Genomic DNA, 23,402 nt, shown 5'->3' with positions numbered 1-23,402 from the left:
TTTGGATTGCTTGAGATTGTAGCTTTCTAATAAGGTATAACTTAAGAAGCTAAATTTGTTTATATTTGGATTGCATGAGAATGTAGCTTTCTAATAAGGTATAACTTAAGTAGCTAGGATTAATAGTACCTGATATATATGCGGGTATATCGGACATTTTTCGAAAAATGTCCCAAAATTACCCCAGTTTTTAACGACTTCATATAAATCGCAATTTTGGAGGCCCCTAAAGAGCTAGGAAGCTAAATTTGTTTATATTTGGATTGCATGAGAATGTAGCTTTCTAATAAGGTATAACTTAAGTAGATAGGATTAATAGTACCTGATATATATGCGGGTATATCGGACATTTTTCGAAAAATGTCCCAAAATTACCCCAGTTTTTAACGACTTCATATAAATCGCAATTTTGGAGGCCCCTAAAGAGCTAGGAAGCCAAATTTTTTTATATTTGGATTGCTTGAGATTGTAGTTTTCTAATAAGGTATAACTTAAGTAGCTAGCTAAAACAGTACCCGATATATATGCGGGTATATCGGACATTTTTCGAAAACTGTCCCAAAATTACCCCAGTTTTTAACGACTTCATATAAATCGCAATTTTGGATGTCCCTAAAGAGCTAGGAAGCCAAATTTTTTTATATTTGGATTGCATGAGAACGTAGCTTTCTAATAAGGTATAACTTAAGTAGCTAGGATAAATAGTACCCGATATATATGCGGGTATATCAGACATTTTTCGAAAAATGTCCCAAATTACCCCAGTTTTTAACGACTTCATATAAATCGCAATTTTGGAGGCCCCTAAAGAGCTAGGAAGCTAAATTTGTTTATATTTGGATTGCATGAGAATGTAGCTTTCTAATAAGGTATAACTTAAGTAGATAGGATTAATAGTACCTGATATATATGCGGGTATATCGGACATTTTTCGAAAAATGTCCCAAAATTACCCCAGTTTTTAACGACTTCATATAAATCGCAATTTTGGATGTCCCTAAAGAGCTAGGAAGCCAAATTTTTTTATATTTGGATTGCTTGAGATTGTAGTTTTAGATTGTAGCTTTCTAATAAGGTATAACTTAAGTAGCTAGCTAAAATAGTACCCGATATATATGCGGGTATATCAGACATTTTTCGAAAAATGTCCCAAATTACCCCAGTTTTTAACGACTTCATATAAATCGCAATTTTGGAGGCCCCTAAAGAGCTAGGAAGCTAAATTTGTTTATATTTGGATTGCATGAGAATGTAGCTTTCTAATAAGGTATAACTTAAGTAGCTAGGATTAATAGTACCTGATATATATGCGGGTATATCGGACATTTTTCGAAAACTGTCCCAAAATTACCCAAGTTTTTAACGACTTCATATAAATCGCAATTTTGGAGGCCCCTAAAGAGCTAGGAAGCCAAATTTTTTTATATTTGGATTGCATGAGAATGTAGCTTTCTAATAAGGTATAACTTAAGTAGCTAGCTAAAATAGTACCCGACATATATGCGGGTATATCAGACATTTTTCGAAAAATGTCCCAAATTACCCCAGTTTTTAACGACTTCATATAAATCGCAATTTTGGAGGCCCCTAAAGAGCTAGGAAGCTAAATTTGTTTATATTTGGATTGCATGAGAATGTAGCTTGCTAATAAGGTATAACTTAAGTAGCTAGGATTAATAGTACCTGATATATATGCGGGTATATCGGACATTTTTCGAAAAATGTCCCAAAATTACCCCAGTTTTTAACGACTTCATATAAATCGCAATTTTGGATGTCCCTAAAGAGCTAGGAAGCCAAATTTTTTTATATTTGGATTGCTTGAGATTGTAGTTTTCTAATAAGGTATAACTTAAGTAGCTAGCTAAAACAGTACCCGATATATATGCGGGTATATCGGACATTTTTCGAAAACTGTCCCAAAATTACCCCAGTTTTTAACGACTTCATATAAATCGCAATTTTGGAGGCCCCTAAAGAGCCAGGAAGCTAAATTTTTTATATTTGGATTGCTTGCTTAAATCGCAATTTTGGATGTCCCTAAAGAGCTAGGAAGCCAAATTTTTTTATATTTGGATTGCTTGAGATTGTAGTTTTAGATTGTAGCTTTCTAATAAGGTATAACTTAAGTAGCTAGCTAAAATAGTACCCGATATATATGCGGGTATATCAGACATTTTTCGAAAAATGTCCCAAATTACCCCAGTTTTTAACCTCTTCATATAAATCGCAATTTTGGAGGCCCCTAAAGAGTTAGGAAGCTAAATTTGTTTATATTTGGATTGCATGAGAATGTAGCTTTCTAATAAGGTATAACTTAAGTAGCTATGAGAATGTAGCTTTCTAATAAGGTATAACTTAAGTAGCTAGGATTAATAGTACCTGAAATATATGCGGGTATATCGGACATTTTTCGAAAAATGTCCCAAAATTACCCCAGTTTTTAACGACTTCATATAAATCGCAATTTTGGATGTCCCTAAAGAGCTAGGAAGACAAATTTTTTTATATTTGGATTGCTTGAGATTGTAGTTTTCTAATAAGGTATAACTTAAGTAGCTAGCTAAAACAGTACCCGATATATATGCGGGTATATCGGACATTTTTCGAAAACTGTCCCAAAATTACCCCAGTTTTTAACGACTTCATATAAATCGCAATTTTGGAGGCCCCTAAAGAGCCAGGAAGCTAAATTTTTTTATATTTGGATTGCTTGAGATTGTAGCTTTCTAATAAGGTATAACTTAAGAAGCTAAATTTGTTTATATTTGGATTGCATGAGAATGTAGCTTTCTAATAAGGTATAACTTAAGTAGCTAGGATTAATAGTACCTGATATATATGCGGGTATAACGGACATTTTTCGAAAAATGTCCCAAAATTACCCCAGTTTTTAACGACTTCATATAAATCGCAATTTTGGATGTCCCTAAAGAGCTAGGAAGCCAAATTTTTTTATATTTGGATTGCTTGAGATTGTAGTTTTAGATTGTAGCTTTCTAATAAGGTATAACTTAAGTAGCTAGCTAAAATAGTACCCGATATATATGCGGGTATATCAGACATTTTTCGAAAAATGTCCCAAATTACCCCAGTTTTTAACGACTTCATATAAATCGCAATTTTGGAGGCCCCTAAAGAGCTAGGAAGCTAAATTTGTTTATATTTGGATTGCATGAGAATGTAGCTTTCTAATAAGGTATAACTTAAGTAGCTAGGATTAATAGTACCTGATATATATGCGGGTATATCGGACATTTTTCGAAAACTGTCCCAAAATTACCCAAGTTTTTAACGACTTCATATAAATCGCAATTTTGGAGGCCCCTAAAGAGCTAGGAAGCCAAATTTTTTTATATTTGGATTTCTTGAGATTGTAGCTTTCTAATAAGGTATAACTTAAGTAGCTAGCTAAAATAGTACCCGACATACATGCGGGTATATCAGACATTTTTCGAAAAATGTCCCAAATTACCCCAGTTTTTAACGACTTCATATAAATCGCAATTTTGGAGGCCCCTAAAGAGCTAGGAAGCTAAATTTGTTTATATTTGGATTGCATGAAAATGTAGCTTTCTAATAAGGCATAACTTAAGTAGCTAGGATTAATATTACCTGATATATATGCGGGTATATCGGACATTTTTCGAAAAATGTCCCAAAATTACCCCAGTTTTTAACGACTTCATATAAATCGCAATTTTGGATGACCCTAAAGAGCCAGGAAGCCAAATTTTTTTATATTTGGATTGCTTGAGATTGTAGTTTTCTAATAAGGTATAACTTAAGTAGCTAGCTAAAACAGTACCCGATATATATGCGGGTATATCGGACATTTTTCGAAAACTGTCCCAAAATTACCCCAGTTTTTAACGACTTCATATAAATCGCAACTTTGGAGGCCCCTAAAGAGCTAGGAAGCTAAATTTGTTTATATTTGGATTGCATGAGAATGTAGCTTTCTAATAAGGTATAACTTAAGTAGCTAGGATTAATAGTACCTGATATATATGCGGGTATATCGGACATTTTTCGAAAAATGTCCCAAAATTACACCAGTTTTTAACGACTTCATATAAATCGCAATTTTGGATGTCCCTAAAGAGCTAGGAAGCTAAATTTGTTTATATTTGGATTGCATGAGAATGTAGCTTTCTAATAAGGTATAACTTAAGTAGCTAGGATTAATAGTACCTGATATATATGCGCGTATATCGGACATTTTTCGAAAAATGTCCCAAAATTACCCCAGTTTTTAACGACTTCATATAAATCGCAATTTTATAACTTAAGTAGCTAGCTAAAACAGTACCCGATATATATGCGGGTATATCGGACATTTTTCGAAAACTGTCCCAAAATTACCCCAGTTTTTAACGACTTCATATAAATCGCAACTTTGGAGGCCCCTAAAGAGCTAGGAAGCTAAATTTGTTTATATTTGGATTGCATGAGAATGTAGCTTTCTAATAAGGTATAACTTAAGTAGCTAGGATTAATAGTACCTGATATATATGCGGGTATATCGGACATTTTTCGAAAAATGTCCCAAAATTACACCAGTTTTTAACGACTTCATATAAATCGCAATTTTGGATGTCCCTAAAGAGCTAGGAAGCTAAATTTGTTTATATTTGGATTGCATGAGAATGTAGCTTTCTAATAAGGTATAACTTAAGTAGCTAGGATTAATAGTACCTGATATATATGCGCGTATATCGGACATTTTTCGAAAAATGTCCCAAAATTACCCCAGTTTTTAACGACTTCATATAAATCGCAATTTTATAACTTAAGTAGCTAGCTAAAACAGTACCCGATATATATGCGGGTATATCGGACATTTTTCGAAAACTGTCCCAAAATTACCCCAGTTTTTAACGACTTCATATAAATCGCAATTTTGGAGGCCCCTAAAGAGCCAGGAAGCTAAATTTTTTTATATTTGGATTGCTTGAGATTGTAGCTTTCTAATAAGGTATAACTTAAGAAGCTAGGATTAATAGTACCTGATATATATGCGGGTATATCGGACATTTTTCGAAAAATGTCCCAAAATTACCCCAGTTTTTAACGACTTCATATAAATCGCAATTTTGGATGTCGCTAAAGAGCTAGGAAGCCAAATTTTTTTATATTTGGATTGCTTGAGATCGTAGTTTTCTAATAAGGTATAACTTAAGTAGCTAGCTAAAACAGTACCCGATATATATGCGGGTATATCGGACATTTTTCGAAAACTGTCCCAAAATTACCCCAGTTTTTAACGACTTCATATAAATCGCAATTTTGGAGGCCCCTAAAGAGCCAGGAAGCTAAATTTTTTTATATTTGGATTGCTTGAGATTGTAGCTTTCTAATAAGGTATAACTTAAGAAGCTAGGATTAATAGTACCTGATATATATGCGGGTATATCGGACATTTTTCGAAAAATGTCCCAAAATTACCCCAGTTTTTAACGACTTCATATAAATCGCAATTTTGGATGTCCCTAAAGAGCTAGGAAGCCAAATTTTTTTATATTTGGATTGCTTGAGATTGTAGTTTTAGATTGTAGCTTTCTAATAAGGTATAACTTAAGTAGCTAGCTAAAATAGTACCCGATATATATGCGGGTATATCAGACATTTTTCGAAAAATGTCCCAAATTACCCCAGTTTTTAACGACTTCATATAAATCGCAATTTTTGAGGCCCCTAACGAGCTAGGAAGCTAAATTTGTTTATATTTGGATTGCATGAGAATGTAGCTTTCTAATAAGGTATAACTTAAGTAGCTAGGATTAATAGTACCTGATATATATGCGGGTATATCGGACATTTTTCGAAAAATGTCCCAAAATTACACCAGTTTTTAACGGCTTCATATAAATCGCAATTTTGGATGTCCCTAAAGAGCTAGGAAGCTAAATTTGTTTACATTTGGATTGCATGAGAATGTAGCTTTCTAATAAGGTATAACTTAAGTAGCTAGGATTAATAGTACCTGATATATATGCGGGTATATCGGACATTTTTCGAAAAATGTCCCAAAATTACCCCAGTTTTTAACGACTTTATATAAATCGCAATTTTGGAAGTCCCTAAAGAGCTAGGAAGCCAAATTTTTTTATATTTGGATTGCTTGAGATTGTAGTTTTCTAATAAGGTATAACTTAAGTAGCTAGCTAAAACAGTACCCGATATATATGCGGGTATATCGGACATTTTTCGAAAACTGTCCCAAAATTACCCCAGTTTTTAACGACTTCATATAAATCGCAATTTTGGAGGCCCCTAAAGAGCCAGGAAGCTAAATTTGTTTATATTTGGATTGCATGAGAATGTAGCTTTCTAATAAGGTATAACTTAAGTAGCTAGCTAAAACTGTACCCGATATATATGCGGGTATATCGGACATTTTTCGAAAACTGTCCCAAAATTACCCAAGTTTTTAACGACTTCATATAAATCGCAATTTTGGAGGCCCCTAAAGAGCCAGGAAGCTAAATTTTTTTATATTTGGATTTCTTGAGATTGTAGCTTTCTAATAAGGTATAACTTAAGTAGCTAGCTAAAATAGTACCCGACATATATGCGGGTATATCAGACATTTTTCGAAAAATGTCCCAAATTACCCGAGTTTTTAACGACTTCATATAAATCGCAATTTTGGATGTCCCTAAAGAGCTAGGAAGCCAAATTTTTTTATATTTGGATTGCTTGAGATTGTAGTTTTCTAATAAGGTATAACTTAAGTAGCTAGCTAAAACAGTACCCGATATATATGCGGGTATATCGGACATTTTTCGAAAACTGTCCCAAAATTACCCCAGTTTTTAACGACTTCATATAAATCGCAATTTTGGAGGCCCCTAAAGAGGCAGGAAGCTAAATTTTTTTATATTTGGATTGCTTGCTTAAATCGCAATTTTGGATGTCCCTAAAGAGCTAGGAATCCAAATTTTTTTATATTTGGATTGCTTGAGATTGTAGTTTTAGATTGTAGCTTTCTAATAAGGTATAACTTAAGTAGCTAGCTAAAATAGTACCCGATATATATGCGGGTATATCAGACATTTTTCGAAAAATGTCCCAAATTACCCCAGTTTTTAACGACTTCATATAAATCGCAATTTTGGAGGCCCCTAAAGAGCTAGGAAGCTAAATTTGTTTATATTTGGATTGCTTGAGATTGTAGTTTTAGATTGTAGGTTTCTAATAAGGTATAACTTAAGTAGCTAGCTAAAATAGTACCCGATATATATGCGGGTATATCAGACATTTTTCGAAAAATGTCCCAAATTACCCCAGTTTTTAACGACTTCATATAAATCGCAATTTTGGAGGCCCCTAAAGAGCTAGGAAGCTAAATTTGTTTATATTTGGATTGCATGAGAATGTAGCTTTCTAATAAGGTATAACTTAAGTAGCTAGGATTAATAGTACCTGATATATATGCGGGTATATCGGACATTTTTCGAAAAATGTCCCAAAATTACCCCAGTTTTTAACGACTTCATATAAATCGCAATTTTGGATGTCGCTAAAGAGCTAGGAAGCCAAATTTTTTTATATTTGGATTGCTTGAGATCGTAGTTTTCTAATAAGGTATAACTTAAGTAGCTAGCTAAAACAGTACCCGATATATATGCGGGTATATCGGACATTTTTCGAAAACTGTCCCAAAATTACCCCAGTTTTTAACGACTTCATATAAATCGCAATTTTGGAGGCCCCTAAAGAGCCAGGAAGCTAAAATTACCCCAGTTTTTAACGACTTCATATAAATCGCAATTTTATAACTTAAGTAGCTAGCTAAAACAGTACCCGATATATATGCGGGTATATCGGACATTTTTCGAAAACTGTCCCAAAATTACCCCAGTTTTTAACGACTTCATATAAATCGCAATTTTGGAGGCCCCTAAAGAGCCAGGAAGCTAAATTTTTTTATATTTGGATTGCTTGAGATTGTAGCTTTCTAATAAGGTATAACTTAAGAAGCTAGGATTAATAGTACCTGATATATATGCGGGTATATCGGACATTTTTCGAAAAATGTCCCAAAATTACCCCAGTTTTTAACGACTTCATATAAATCGCAATTTTGGATGTCGCTAAAGAGCTAGGAAGCCAAATTTTTTTATATTTGGATTGCTTGAGATCGTAGTTTTCTAATAAGGTATAACTTAAGTAGCTAGCTAAAACAGTACCCGATATATATGCGGGTATATCGGACATTTTTCGAAAACTGTCCCAAAATTACCCCAGTTTTTAACGACTTCATATAAATCGCAATTTTGGAGGCCCCTAAAGAGCCAGGAAGCTAAATTTTTTTATATTTGGATTGCTTGAGATTGTAGCTTTCTAATAAGGTATAACTTAAGAAGCTAGGATTAATAGTACCTGATATATATGCGGGTATATCGGACATTTTTCGAAAAATGTCCCAAAATTACCCCAGTTTTTAACGACTTCATATAAATCGCAATTTTGGATGTCCCTAAAGAGCTAGGAAGCCAAATTTTTTTATATTTGGATTGCTTGAGATTGTAGTTTTAGATTGTAGCTTTCTAATAAGGTATAACTTAAGTAGCTAGCTAAAATAGTACCCGATATATATGCGGGTATATCAGACATTTTTCGAAAAATGTCCCAAATTACCCCAGTTTTTAACGACTTCATATAAATCGCAATTTTTGAGGCCCCTAACGAGCTAGGAAGCTAAATTTGTTTATATTTGGATTGCATGAGAATGTAGCTTTCTAATAAGGTATAACTTAAGTAGCTAGGATTAATAGTACCTGATATATATGCGGGTATATCGGACATTTTTCGAAAAATGTCCCAAAATTACACCAGTTTTTAACGGCTTCATATAAATCGCAATTTTGGATGTCCCTAAAGAGCTAGGAAGCTAAATTTGTTTACATTTGGATTGCATGAGAATGTAGCTTTCTAATAAGGTATAACTTAAGTAGCTAGGATTAATAGTACCTGATATATATGCGGGTATATCGGACATTTTTCGAAAAATGTCCCAAAATTACCCCAGTTTTTAACGACTTTATATAAATCGCAATTTTGGAAGTCCCTAAAGAGCTAGGAAGCCAAATTTTTTTATATTTGGATTGCTTGAGATTGTAGTTTTCTAATAAGGTATAACTTAAGTAGCTAGCTAAAACAGTACCCGATATATATGCGGGTATATCGGACATTTTTCGAAAACTGTCCCAAAATTACCCCAGTTTTTAACGACTTCATATAAATCGCAATTTTGGAGGCCCCTAAAGAGCCAGGAAGCTAAATTTGTTTATATTTGGATTGCATGAGAATGTAGCTTTCTAATAAGGTATAACTTAAGTAGCTAGCTAAAACTGTACCCGATATATATGCGGGTATATCGGACATTTTTCGAAAACTGTCCCAAAATTACCCAAGTTTTTAACGACTTCATATAAATCGCAATTTTGGAGGCCCCTAAAGAGCCAGGAAGCTAAATTTTTTTATATTTGGATTTCTTGAGATTGTAGCTTTCTAATAAGGTATAACTTAAGTAGCTAGCTAAAATAGTACCCGACATATATGCGGGTATATCAGACATTTTTCGAAAAATGTCCCAAATTACCCGAGTTTTTAACGACTTCATATAAATCGCAATTTTGGATGTCCCTAAAGAGCTAGGAAGCCAAATTTTTTTATATTTGGATTGCTTGAGATTGTAGTTTTCTAATAAGGTATAACTTAAGTAGCTAGCTAAAACAGTACCCGATATATATGCGGGTATATCGGACATTTTTCGAAAACTGTCCCAAAATTACCCCAGTTTTTAACGACTTCATATAAATCGCAATTTTGGAGGCCCCTAAAGAGGCAGGAAGCTAAATTTTTTTATATTTGGATTGCTTGCTTAAATCGCAATTTTGGATGTCCCTAAAGAGCTAGGAATCCAAATTTTTTTATATTTGGATTGCTTGAGATTGTAGTTTTAGATTGTAGCTTTCTAATAAGGTATAACTTAAGTAGCTAGCTAAAATAGTACCCGATATATATGCGGGTATATCAGACATTTTTCGAAAAATGTCCCAAATTACCCCAGTTTTTAACGACTTCATATAAATCGCAATTTTGGAGGCCCCTAAAGAGCTAGGAAGCTAAATTTGTTTATATTTGGATTGCTTGAGATTGTAGTTTTAGATTGTAGGTTTCTAATAAGGTATAACTTAAGTAGCTAGCTAAAATAGTACCCGATATATATGCGGGTATATCAGACATTTTTCGAAAAATGTCCCAAATTACCCCAGTTTTTAACGACTTCATATAAATCGCAATTTTGGAGGCCCCTAAAGAGCTAGGAAGCTAAATTTGTTTATATTTGGATTGCATGAGAATGTAGCTTTCTAATAAGGTATAACTTAAGTAGCTAGGATTAATAGTACCTGATATATATGCGGGTATATCGGACATTTTTCGAAAAATGTCCCAAAATTACCCCAGTTTTTAACGACTTCATATAAATCGCAATTTTGGATGTCGCTAAAGAGCTAGGAAGCCAAATTTTTTTATATTTGGATTGCTTGAGATCGTAGTTTTCTAATAAGGTATAACTTAAGTAGCTAGCTAAAACAGTACCCGATATATATGCGGGTATATCGGACATTTTTCGAAAACTGTCCCAAAATTACCCCAGTTTTTAACGACTTCATATAAATCGCAATTTTGGAGGCCCCTAAAGAGCCAGGAAGCTAAATTTTTTTATATTTGGATTGCTTGAGATTGTAGCTTTCTAATAAGGTATAACTTAAGAAGCTAGGATTAATAGTACCTGATATATATGCGGGTATATCGGACATTTTTCGAAAAATGTCCCAAAATTACCCCAGTTTTTAACGACTTCATATAAATCGCAATTTTGGATGTCCCTAAAGAGCTAGGAAGCCAAATTTTTTTATATTTGGATTGCTTGAGATTGTAGTTTTAGATTGTAGCTTTCTAATAAGGTATAACTTAAGTAGCTAGCTAAAATAGTACCCGATATATATGCGGGTATATCAGACATTTTTCGAAAAATGTCCCAAATTACCCCAGTTTTTAACGACTTCATATAAATCGCAATTTTTGAGGCCCCTAACGAGCTAGGAAGCTAAATTTGTTTATATTTGGATTGCATGAGAATGTAGCTTTCTAATAAGGTATAACTTAAGTAGCTAGGATTAATAGTACCTGATATATATGCGGGTATATCGGACATTTTTCGAAAAATGTCCCAAAATTACACCAGTTTTTAACGGCTTCATATAAATCGCAATTTTGGATGTCCCTAAAGAGCTAGGAAGCTAAATTTGTTTATATTTGGATTGCATGAGAATGTAGCTTTCTAATAAGGTATAACTTAAGTAGCTAGGATTAATAGTACCTGATATATATGCGGGTATATCGGACATTTTTCGAAAAATGCCCCAAAATTACCCCAGTTTTTAACGACTTTATATAAATCGCAATTTTGGAAGTCCCTAAAGAGCTAGGAAGCCAAATTTTTTTATATTTGGATTGCTTGAGATTGTAGTTTTCTAATAAGGTATAACTTAAGTAGCTAGCTAAAACAGTACCCGATATATATGCGGGTATATCGGACATTTTTCGAAAACTGTCCCAAAATTACCCCAGTTTTTAACGACTTCATATAAATCGCAATTTTGGAGGCCCCTAAAGAGCCAGGAAGCTAAATTTGTTTATATTTGGATTGCATGAGAATGTAGCTTTCTAATAAGTTATAACTTAAGTAGCTAGCTAAAACTGTACCCGATATATATGCGGGTATATCGGACATTTTTCGAAAACTGTCCCAAAATTACCCAAGTTTTTAACGACTTCATATAAATCGCAATTTTGGAGGCCCCTAAAGAGCCAGGAAGCTAAATTTTTTTATATTTGGATTTCTTGAGATTGTAGCTTTCTAATAAGGTATAACTTAAGTAGCTAGCTAAAATAGTACCCGACATATATGCGGGTATATCAGACATTTTTCGAAAAATGTCCCAAATTACCCGAGTTTTTAACGACTTCATATAAATCGCAATTTTGGATGTCCCTAAAGAGCTAGGAAGCCAAATTTTTTTATATTTGGATTGCTTGAGATTGTAGTTTTCTAATAAGGTATAACTTAAGTAGCTAGCTAAAACAGTACCCGATATATATGCGGGTATATCGGACATTTTTCGAAAACTGTCCCAAAATTACCCCAGTTTTTAACGACTTCATATAAATCGCAATTTTGGAGGCCCCTAAAGAGGCAGGAAGCTAAATTTTTTTATATTTGGATTGCTTGCTTAAATCGCAATTTTGGATGTCCCTAAAGAGCTAGGAAGCCAAATTTTTTTATATTTGGATTGCTTGAGATTGTAGTTTTAGATTGTAGCTTTCTAATAAGGTATAACTTAAGTAGCTAGCTAAAATAGTACCCGATATATATGCGGGTATATCAGACATTTTTCGAAAAATGTCCCAAATTACCCCAGTTTTTAACGACTTCATATAAATCGCAATTTTGGAGGCCCCTAAAGAGCTAGGAAGCTAAATTTGTTTATATTTGGATTGCTTGAGATTGTAGTTTTAGATTGTAGGTTTCTAATAAGGTATAACTTAAGTAGCTAGCTAAAATAGTACCCGATATATATGCGGGTATATCAGACATTTTTCGAAAAATGTCCCATATTACCCCAGTTTTTAACGACTTCATATAAATCGCAATTTTGGAGGCCCCTAAGGAGCTAGGAAGCCAAATTTGTTTATATTTGGATTGCATGAGAATGTAGCTTTCTAATAAGGTATAACTTAAGTAGCTAGGATTAATAGTACCTGATATATATGCGGGTATATCGGACATTTTTCGAAAAATGTCCCAAAATTACCCCAGTTTTTAACGACTTCATATAAATCGCAATTTTGGATGTCCCTAAAGAGCTAGGAAGCCAAATTTTTTTATATTTGGATTGCTTGAGATTGTAGTTTTCTAATAAGGTATAACTTAAGTAGCTAGCTAAAATAGTACCCGATATATATGCGGGTATATCAGACATTTTTCGAAAAATGTCCCAAATTACCCCAGTTTTTAACGACTTCATATAAATCGCAATTTTGGAGGCCCTAAAGAGCTAGGAAGCTAAATTTGTTTATATTTGGATTGCTTGAAATTGTAGTTTTAGATTGTAGGTTTCTAATAAGGTATAACTTAAGTAGCTAGCTAAAATAGTACCCGATATATATGCGGGTATATCAGACATTTTTCGAAAAATGTCCCAAATTACCCCAGTTTTTAACGACTTCATATAAATCGCAATTTTGGAGGCCCCTAAAGAGCTAGGAAGCCAAATTTTTTTATATTTGGATTGCTTGAGATTGTAGTTTTCTAATAAGGTATAACTAAAGTAGCTAGCTAAAACAGTACCCGATATATATGCGGGTATATCGGACATTTTTCGAAAACTGTCCCAAAATTACCCCAGTTTTTAACGACTTCATATAAATCGCAATTTTGGAGGCCCCTAAAGAGCCAGGAAGCTAAATTTTTTTATATTTGGATTGCTTGCTTAAATCGCAATTTTGGATGTCCCTAAAGAGCTAGGAAGCCACATTTTTTTATATTTGGATTGCTTGAGATTGTAGTTTTAGATTGTAGCTTTCTAATAAGGTATAACTTAAGTAGCTAGCTAAAATAGTACCCGATATATATGCGGGTATATCAGACATTTTTCGAAAAATGTCCCAAATTACCCCAGTTTTTAACGACTTCATATAAATCGCAATTTTGGAGGCCCCTAAAGAGCCAGGAAGCTAAATTTTTTTATATTTGGATTGCTTGCTTAAATCGCAATTTTGGAGGCCCCTAACAAGCTAGGAAGCCAAATTTTTTTATATTTGGATTGCATGAGAATGTAGCTTTCTAATAAGGTATAACTTAAGTAGCTAGCTAAAATAGTACCCGACATATATGCGGGTATATCAGACATTTTTCGGAAAATGTCCCAAATTACCCCAGTTTTTAACGACTTCATATAAATCGCAATTTTGGAGGCCCCTAAAGAGCTAGGAAGCTAAATTTGTTTATATTTGGATTGCATGAGAATGTAGCTTTCTAATAAGGTATAACTTAAGTAGCTAGGATTAATAGTACCTGATATATATGCGGGTATATCGGACATTTTTCGAAAAATGTCCCAAAATTACCCCAGTTTTTAACGACTTCATATAAATCGCAATTTTGGATGTCCCTAAAGAGCTAGGAAGCCAAATTTTTTTATATTTGGATTGCTTGAGATTGTAGTTTTCTAATAAGGTATAACTTAAGTAGCTAGCTAAAACAGTACCCGATATATATGCGGGTATATCGGACATTTTTCGAAAACTGTCCCAAAATTACCCCAGTTTTTAACGACTTCATATAAATCGCAATTTTGGAGGCCCCTAAAGAGGCAGGAAGCTAAATTTTTTTATATTTGGATTGCTTGCTTAAATCGCAATTTTGGATGTCCCTAAAGAGCTAGGAAGCCAAATTTTTTTATATTTGGATTGCTTGAGATTGTAGTTTTAGATTGTAGCTTTCTAATAAGGTATAACTTAAGTAGCTAGCTAAAATAGTACCCGATATATATGCGGGTATATCAGACATTTTTCGAAAAATGTCCCAAATTACCCCAGTTTTTAACGACTTCATATAAATCGCAATTTTGGAGGCCCCTAAAGAGCTAGGAAGCTAAATTTGTTTATATTTGGATTGCTTGAGATTGTAGTTTTAGATTGTAGGTTTCTAATAAGGTATAACTTAAGTAGCTAGCTAAAATAGTACCCGATATATATGCGGGTATATCAGACATTTTTCGAAAAATGTCCCAAATTACCCCAGTTTTTAACGACTTCATATAAATCGCAATTTTGGAGGCCCCTAAAGAGCTAGGAAGCTAAATTTGTTTATATTTGGATTGCATGAGAATGTAGCTTTCTAATAAGGTATAACTTAAGTAGCTAGGATTAATAGTACCTGATATATATGCGGGTATATCGGACATTTTTCGAAAAATGTCCCATATTACCCCAGTTTTTAACGACTTCATATAAATCGCAATTTTGGAGGCCCCTAAGGAGCTAGGAAGCCAAATTTTTTTATATTTGGATTGCATGAGAATGTAGCTTTCTAATAAGGTATAACTTAAGTAGCTAGCTAAAATAGTACCCGACATATATGCGGGTATATCAGACATTTTTCGAAAAATGTCCCAAATTACCCCAGTTTTTAACGACTTCATATAAATCGCAATTTTGGAGGCCCCTAAAGAGCTAGGAAGCTAAATTTGTTTATATTTGGATTGCATGAGAATGTAGCTTTCTAATAAGGTATAACTTAAGTAGCTAGGATTAATAGTACCCGATATATATGCGGGTATATCAGACATTTTTCGAAAAATGTCCCAAATTACCTCAGTTTTTAACGACTTCATATAAATCGCAATTTTGGAGGCCCCTAAAGAGCTAGGAAGCTAAATTTGTTTATATTTGGATTGCTTGAGATTGTAGTTTTAGATTGTAGGTTTCTAATAAGGTATAACTTAAGTAGCTAGCTAAAATAGTACCCCATATATATGCGGGTATATCAGACATTTTTCGAAAAATGTCCCAAATTACCCCAGTTTTTAACGACTTCATATAAATCGCAATTTTGGAGGCCCCTAAAGAGCTAGGAAGCTAAATTTGTTTATATTTGGATTGCATGAGAATGTAGCTTTCTAATAAGGTATAACTTAAGTAGCTAGGATTAATAGTACCTGATATATATGCGGGTATATCGGACATTTTTCGAAAAATGTCCCAAAATTACCCCAGTTTTTAACGACTTCATATAAATCGCAATTTTGGATGTCCCTAAAGAGCTAGGAAGCCAAATTTTTTTATATTTGGATTGCTTGAGATTGTAGTTTTCTAATAAGGTATAACTTAAGTAGCTAGCTAAAACAGTACCCGATATATATGCGGGTATATCGGACATTTTTCGAAAACTGTCCCAAAATTACCCCAGTTTTTAACGACTTCATATAAATCGCAATTTTGGAGGCCCCTAAAGAGCCAGGAAGCTAAATTTTTTTATATTTGGATTGCTTGCTTAAATCGCAATTTTGGATGTCCCTAAAGAGCTAGGAAGCCAAATTTTTTTATATTTGGATTGCTTGAGATTGTAGTTTTAGATTGTAGCTTTCTAATAAGGTATAACTTAAGTAGCTAGCTAAAATAGTACCCGATATATATGCGGGTATATCAGACATTTTTAGAAAAATGTCCCAAATTACCCCAGTTTTTAACGATTTCATATAAATCGCAATTTTGGAGGCCCCTAAAGAGCTAGGAAGCTAAATTTGTTTATATTTGGATTGCTTGAGATTGTAGTTTTAGATTGTAGGTTTCTAATAAGGTATAACTTAAGTAGCTAGCTAAAATAGTACCCGATATATATGCGGGTATATCAGACATTTTTCGAAAAATGTCCCAAATTACCCCAGTTTTTAACGACTTCATATAAATCGCAATTTTGGATGACCCTAAAGAGCCAGGAAGCCAAATTTTTTTATATTTGGATTGCTTGAGATTGTAGCTTTCTAATAAGGCATAACTTAAGTAGCTAGCTAAAATAGTACCCGACATATATGCGGGTATATCAGACATTTTTCGAAAAATGTCCCAAATTACCCCAGTTTTTAACGACTTCATATAAATCGCAATTTTGGAGGCCCCTAAAGAGCCAGGAAGCCAAATTTTTTTATATTTGGATTGCTTGAGATTGTAGTTTTCTAATAAGGTATAACTTAAGTAGCTAGCTAAAACAGTACCCGATATATATGCGGGTATATCGGACATTTTTCGAAAACTGTCCCAAAATTACCCCAGTTTTTAACGACTTCATATAAATCGCAATTTTGGAGGCCCCTAAAGAGCCAGGAAGCTAAATTTTTTTATATTTGGATTGCTTGCTTAAATCGCAATTTTGGATGTCCCTAAAGAGCTAGGAAGCCACATTTTTTTATATTTGGATTGCTTGAGATTGTAGTTTTAGATTGTAGCTTTCTAATAAGGTATAACTTAAGTAGCTAGCTAAAATAGTACCCGATATATATGCGGGTATATCAGACATTTTTCGAAAAATGTCCCAAATTACCCCAGTTTTTAACGACTTCATATAAATCGCAATTTTGGAGGCCCCTAAAGAGCCAGGAAGCTAAATTTTTTTATATTTGGATTGCTTGCTTAAATCGCAATTTTGGAGGCCCCTAACAAGCTAGGAAGCCAAATTTTTTTATATTTGGATTGCATGAGAATGTAGCTTTCTAATAAGGTATAACTTAAGTAGCTAGCTAAAATAGTACCCGACATATATGCGGGTATATCAGACATTTTTCGGAAAATGTCCCAAATTACCCCAGTTTTTAACGACTTCATATAAATCGCAAATTTGGAGGCCCCTAAAGAGCTAGGAAGCTAAATTTGTTTATATTTGGATTGCATGAGAATGTAGCTTTCTAATAAGGTATAACTTAAGTAGCTAGGATTAATAGTACCTGATATATATGCGGGTATATCGGACATTTTTCGAAAAATGTCCCAAAATTACCCCAGTTTTTAACGACTTCATATAAATCGCAATTTTGGATGTCCCTAAAGAGCTAGGAAGCTAAATTTGTTTATATTTGGATTGCATGAGAATGTAGCTTTCTAATAAGGTATAACTTAAGTAGCTAGGATTAATAGTACCTGATATATATGCGCGTATATCGGACATTTTTCGAAAAATGTCCCAAAATTACCCCAGTTTTTAACGACTTCATATAAATCGCAATTTTATAACTTAAGTAGCTAGCTAAAACAGTACCCGATATATATGCGGGTATATCGGACATTTTTCGAAAACTGTCCCAAAATTACCCCAGTTTTTAACGACTTCATATAAATCGCAATTTTGGAGGCCCCTAAAGAGCCAGGAAGCTAAATTTTTTATATTTGGATTGCTTGAGATTGTAGCTTTCTAATAAGGTATAACTTAAGAAGCTAGGATTAATAGTACCTGATATATATGCGGGTATATCGGACATTTTTCGAAAAATGTCCCAAAATTACCCCAGTTTTTAACGACTTCATATAAATCGCAATTTTGGATGTCCCTAAAGAGCTAGGAAGCCAAATTTTTTTATATTTGGATTGCTTGAGATCGTAGTTTTCTAATAAGGTATAACTTAAGTAGCTAGCTAAAACAGTACCCGATATATATGCGGGTATATCGGACATTTTTCGAAAACTGTCCCAAAATTACCCCAGTTTTTAACGACTTCATATAAATCGCAATTTTGGAGGCCCCTAAAGAGCCAGGAAGCTAAATTTTTTTATATTTGGATTGCTTGAGATTGTAGCTTTCTAATAAGGTATAACTTAAGAAGCTAGGATTAATAGTACCTGATATATATGCGGGTATATCGGACATTTTTCGAAAAATGTCCCAAAATTACCCCAGTTTTTAACGACTTCATATAAATCGCAATTTTGGATGTCCCTAAAGAGCTAGGAAGCCAAATTTTTTTATATTTGGATTGCTTGAGATTGTAGTTTTAGATTGTAGCTTTCTAATAAGGTATAACTTAAGTAGCTAGCTAAAATAGTACCCGATATATATGCGGGTATATCAGACATTTTTCGAAAAATGTCCCAAATTACCCCAGTTTTTAACGACTTCATATAAATCGCAATTTTGGAGGCCCCTAAAGAGCTAGGAAGCTAAATTTGTTTATATTTGGATTGCATGAGAATGTAGCTTTCTAATAAGGTATAACTTAAGTAGCTAGGATTAATAGTACCTGATATATATGCGGGTATATCGGACATTTTTCGAAAAATGTCCCAAATTACCCCAGTTTTTAACGACTTCATATAAATCGCAATTTTGGAGGCCCCTAAAGAGCTAGGAAGCTAAATTTGTTTATATTTGGATTGCTTGAGATTGTAGTTTTCTAATAAGGTATAACTTAAGTAGCTAGCTAAAACAGTACCCGATATATATGCGGGTATATCGGACATTTTTCGAAAACTGTCCCAAAATTACCCCAGTTTTTAACGACTTCATATAAATCGCAATTTTTGAGGCCCCTAACGAGCTAGGAAGCTAAATTTGTTTATATTTGGATTGCATGAGAATGTAGCTTTCTAATAAGGTATAACTTAAGTAGCTAGGATTAATAGTACCTGATATATATGCGGGTATATCGGACATTTTTCGAAAAATGTCCCAAAATTACACCAGTTTTTAACGACTTCATATAAATCGCAATTTTGGATGTCCCTAAAGAGCTAGGAAGCTAAATTTGTTTATATTTGGATTGCATGAGAATGTAGCTTTCTAATAAGGTATAACTTAAGTAGCTAGGATTAATAGTACCTGATATATATGCGGGTATATCGGACATTTTTCGAAAAATGTCCCAAAATTACCCCAGTTTTTAACGACTTTATATAAATCGCAATTTTGGAAGTCCCTAAAGAGCTAGGAAGCCAAATTTTTTTATATTTGGATTGCTTGAGATTGTAGTTCTCTAATAAGGTATAACTTAAGTAGCTAGCTAAAACAGTACCCGATATATATGCGGGTATATCGGACATTTTTCGAAAACTGTCCCAAAATTACCCCAGTTTTTAACGACTTCATATAAATCGCAATTTTGGAGGCCCCTAAAGAGCCAGGAAGCTAAATTTTTTTATATTTGGATTGCTTGAGATTGTAGCTTTCTAATAAGGTATAACTTAAGTAGCTAGGATTAATAGTACCTGATATATATGCGGGTATATCGGACATTTTTCGAAAAATGTCCCAAATTACCCCAGTTTTTAACGACTTCATATAAATCGTAATTTTGGAGGCCCCTAACGAGCTAGGAAGCCAAATTTTTTTATATTTGGATTGCATGAGAATGTAGCTTTCTAATAAGGTATAACTTAAGTAGCTAGCTAAAATAGTACCCGACATATATGCGGGTATATCAGACATTTTTTGAAAAATGTCCCAAATTACCCCAGTTTTTAACGACTTCATATAAATCGCAATTTTGGAGGCCCCTAAAGAGCTAGGAAGCTAAATTTGTTTATATTTGGATTGCATGAGAATGTAGCTTTCTAATAAGGTATAACTTAAGTAGCTAGGATTAATAGTACCTGATATATATGCGGGTATATCGGACATTTTTCGAAAAATGTCCCAAAATTACACCAGTTTTTAACGACTTCATATAAATCGCAATTTTGGATGTCCCTAAAGAGCTAGGAAGCTAAATTTGTTTATATTTGGATTGCATGAGAATGTAGCTTTCTAATAAGGTATAACTTAAGTAGCTAGGATTAATAGTACCTGATATATATGCGGGTATATCGGACATTTTTCGAAAAATGTCCCAAAATTACCCCAGTTTTTAACGACTTCATATAAATCGCAATTTTGGATGTCCCTAAAGAGCTAGGAAGCTAAATTTGTTTATATTTGGATTGCATGAGAATGTAGCTTTCTAATAAGGTATAACTTAAGTAGCTAGCTAAAATAGTACCCGATATATATGCGGGTATATCGGACATTTTTCGAAAACTGTCCCAAAATTACCCAAGTTTTTAACGACTTCATATAAATCGCAATTTTGGAGGCCCCTAAAGAGCCAGGAAGCTAAATTTTTTTATATTTGGATTTCTTGAGATTGTAGCTTTCTAATAAGGTATAACTTAAGTAGCTAGCTAAAATAGTACCCGACATATATGCGGGTATATCAGACATTTTTCGAAAAATGTCCCAAATTACCCGAGTTATTAACGACTTCATATAAATCGCAATTTTGGAGGCCCCTAAAGAGCCAGGAAGCCAAATTTTTTTATATTTGGATTGCTTGAGATTGTAGTTTTCTAATAAGGTATAACTTAAGTAGCTAGCTAAAACAGTACCCGATATATATGCGGGTATATCGGACATTTTTCGAAAACTGTCCCAAAATTACCCCAGTTTTTAACGACTTCATATAAATCGCAATTTTGGAGGCCCCTAAAGAGCCAGGAAGCTAAATTTTTTTATATTTGGATTGCTTGCTTAAATCGCAATTTTGGATGTCCCTAAAGAGCTAGGAAGCCAAATTTTTTTATATTTGGATTGCTTGAGATTGTAGTTTTAGATTGTAGCTTTCTAATAAGGTATAACTTAAGTAGCTAGCTAAAATAGTACCCGATATATATGCGGGTATATCAGACATTTTTCGAAAAATATCCCAAATTACCCCAGTTTTTAACGACTTCATATAAATCGCAATTTTGGATGTCCCTAAAGAGCTAGGAAGCCAAAGTTTTTTATATTTGGATTGCTTGAGATTGTAGTTTTAGATTGTAGCTTTCTAATAAGGTATAACTTAAGTAGCTAGCTAAAACAGTACCCGATATATATGCGGGTATATCGGACATTTTTCGAAAACTGTCCCAAAATTACCCCAGTTTTTAACGACTTCATATAAATCGCAATTTTTGAGGCCCCTAAAGAGCTAGGAAGCTAAATTTGTTTATATTTGGATTGCATGAGAATGTAGCTTTCTAATAAGGTATAACTTAAGTAGCTAGGATTAATAGTACCTGATATATATGCGGGTATATCGGACATTTTTCGAAAAATGTCCCAAAATTACACCAGTTTTTAACGACTTCATATAAATCGCAATTTTGGATGTCCCTAAAGAGCTAGGAAGCTAAATTTGTTTATATTTGGATTGCATGAGAATGTAGCTTTCTAATAAGGTATAACTTAAGTAGCTAGGATTAATAGTACCTGATATATATGCGGGTATATCGGACATTTTTCGAAAAATGTCCCAAAATTACCCCAGTTTTTAACGACTTCATATAAATCGCAATTTTGGATGTCCCTAAAGAGCTAGGAAGCCAAATTTTTTTATATTTGGATTGCTTGAGATTGTAGTTTTCTAATAAGGTATAACTTAAGTAGCTAGCTAAAATAGTACCCGATATATATGCGGGTATATCAGACATTTTTCGAAAAATGTCCCAAATTACCCCAGTTTTTAACGACTTCATATAAATCGCAATTTTGGAGGCCCTAAAGAGCTAGGAAGCTAAATTTGTTTATATTTGGATTGCTTGAAATTGTAGTTTTAGATTGTAGGTTTCTAATAAGGTATAACTTAAGTAGCTAGCTAAAATAGTACCCGATATATACGCGGGTATATCAGACATTTTTCGAAAAATGTCCCAAATTACCCCAGTTTTTAACGACTTCATATAAATCGCAATTTTGGAGGCCCCTAAAGAGCTAGGAAGCCAAATTTTTTTATATTTGGATTGCTTGAGATTGTAGTTTTCTAATAAGGTATAACTAAAGTAGCTAGCTAAAACAGTACCCGATATATATGCGGGTATATCGGACATTTTTCGAAAACTTTCCCAAAATTACCCCAGTTTTTAACGACTTCATATAAATCGCAATTTTGGAGGCCCCTAAAGAGCCAGGAAGCTAAATTTTTTTATATTTGGATTGCTTGCTTAAATCGCAATTTTGGATGTCCCTAAAGAGCTAGGAAGCCACATTTTTTTATATTTGGATTGCTTGAGATTGTAGTTTTAGATTGTAGCTTTCTAATAAGGTATAACTTAAGTAGCTAGCTAAAATAGTACCCGATATATATGCGGGTATATCAGACATTTTTCGAAAAATGTCCCAAATTACCCCAGTTTTTAACGACTTCATATAAATCGCAATTTTGGAGGCCCCTAAAGAGCCAGGAAGCTAAATTTTTTTATATTTGGATTGCTTGCTTAAATCGCAATTTTGGAGGCCCCTAACAAGCTAGGAAGCCAAATTTTTTTATATTTGGATTGTATGAGAATGTAGCTTTCTAATAAGGTATAACTTAAGTAGCTAGCTAAAATAGTACCCGACATATATGCGGGTATATCAGACATTTTTCGGAAAATGTCCCAAATTACCCCATTTTTTAACGACTTCATATAAATCGCAATTTTGGAGGCCCCTAAAGAGCTAGGAAGCTAAATTTGTTTATATTTGGATTGCATGAGAATGTAGCTTTCTAATAAGGTATAACTTAAGTAGCTAGGATTAATAGTACCTGATATATATGCGGGTATATCGGACATTTTTCGAAAAATGTCCCAAAATTACCCCAGTTTTTAACGACTTCATATAAATCGCAATTTTGGATGTCCCTAAAGAGCTAGGAAGCCAAATTTTTTTATATTTGGATTGCTTGAGATTGTAGTTTTCTAATAAGGTATAACTTAAGTAGCTAGCTAAAACAGTACCCGATATATATGCGGGTATATCGGACATTTTTCGAAAACTG

The sequence above is a fragment of the Calliphora vicina genome, chromosome 2 (genome assembly GCF_958450345.1).
Source record: "Calliphora vicina chromosome 2, idCalVici1.1, whole genome shotgun sequence".
Lineage (NCBI taxonomy): Eukaryota > Metazoa > Arthropoda > Insecta > Diptera > Calliphoridae > Calliphora > Calliphora vicina.
The sequence above is the reverse complement of the archived record's forward strand: the minus strand, read 5'-3'. Positions refer to the sequence as shown.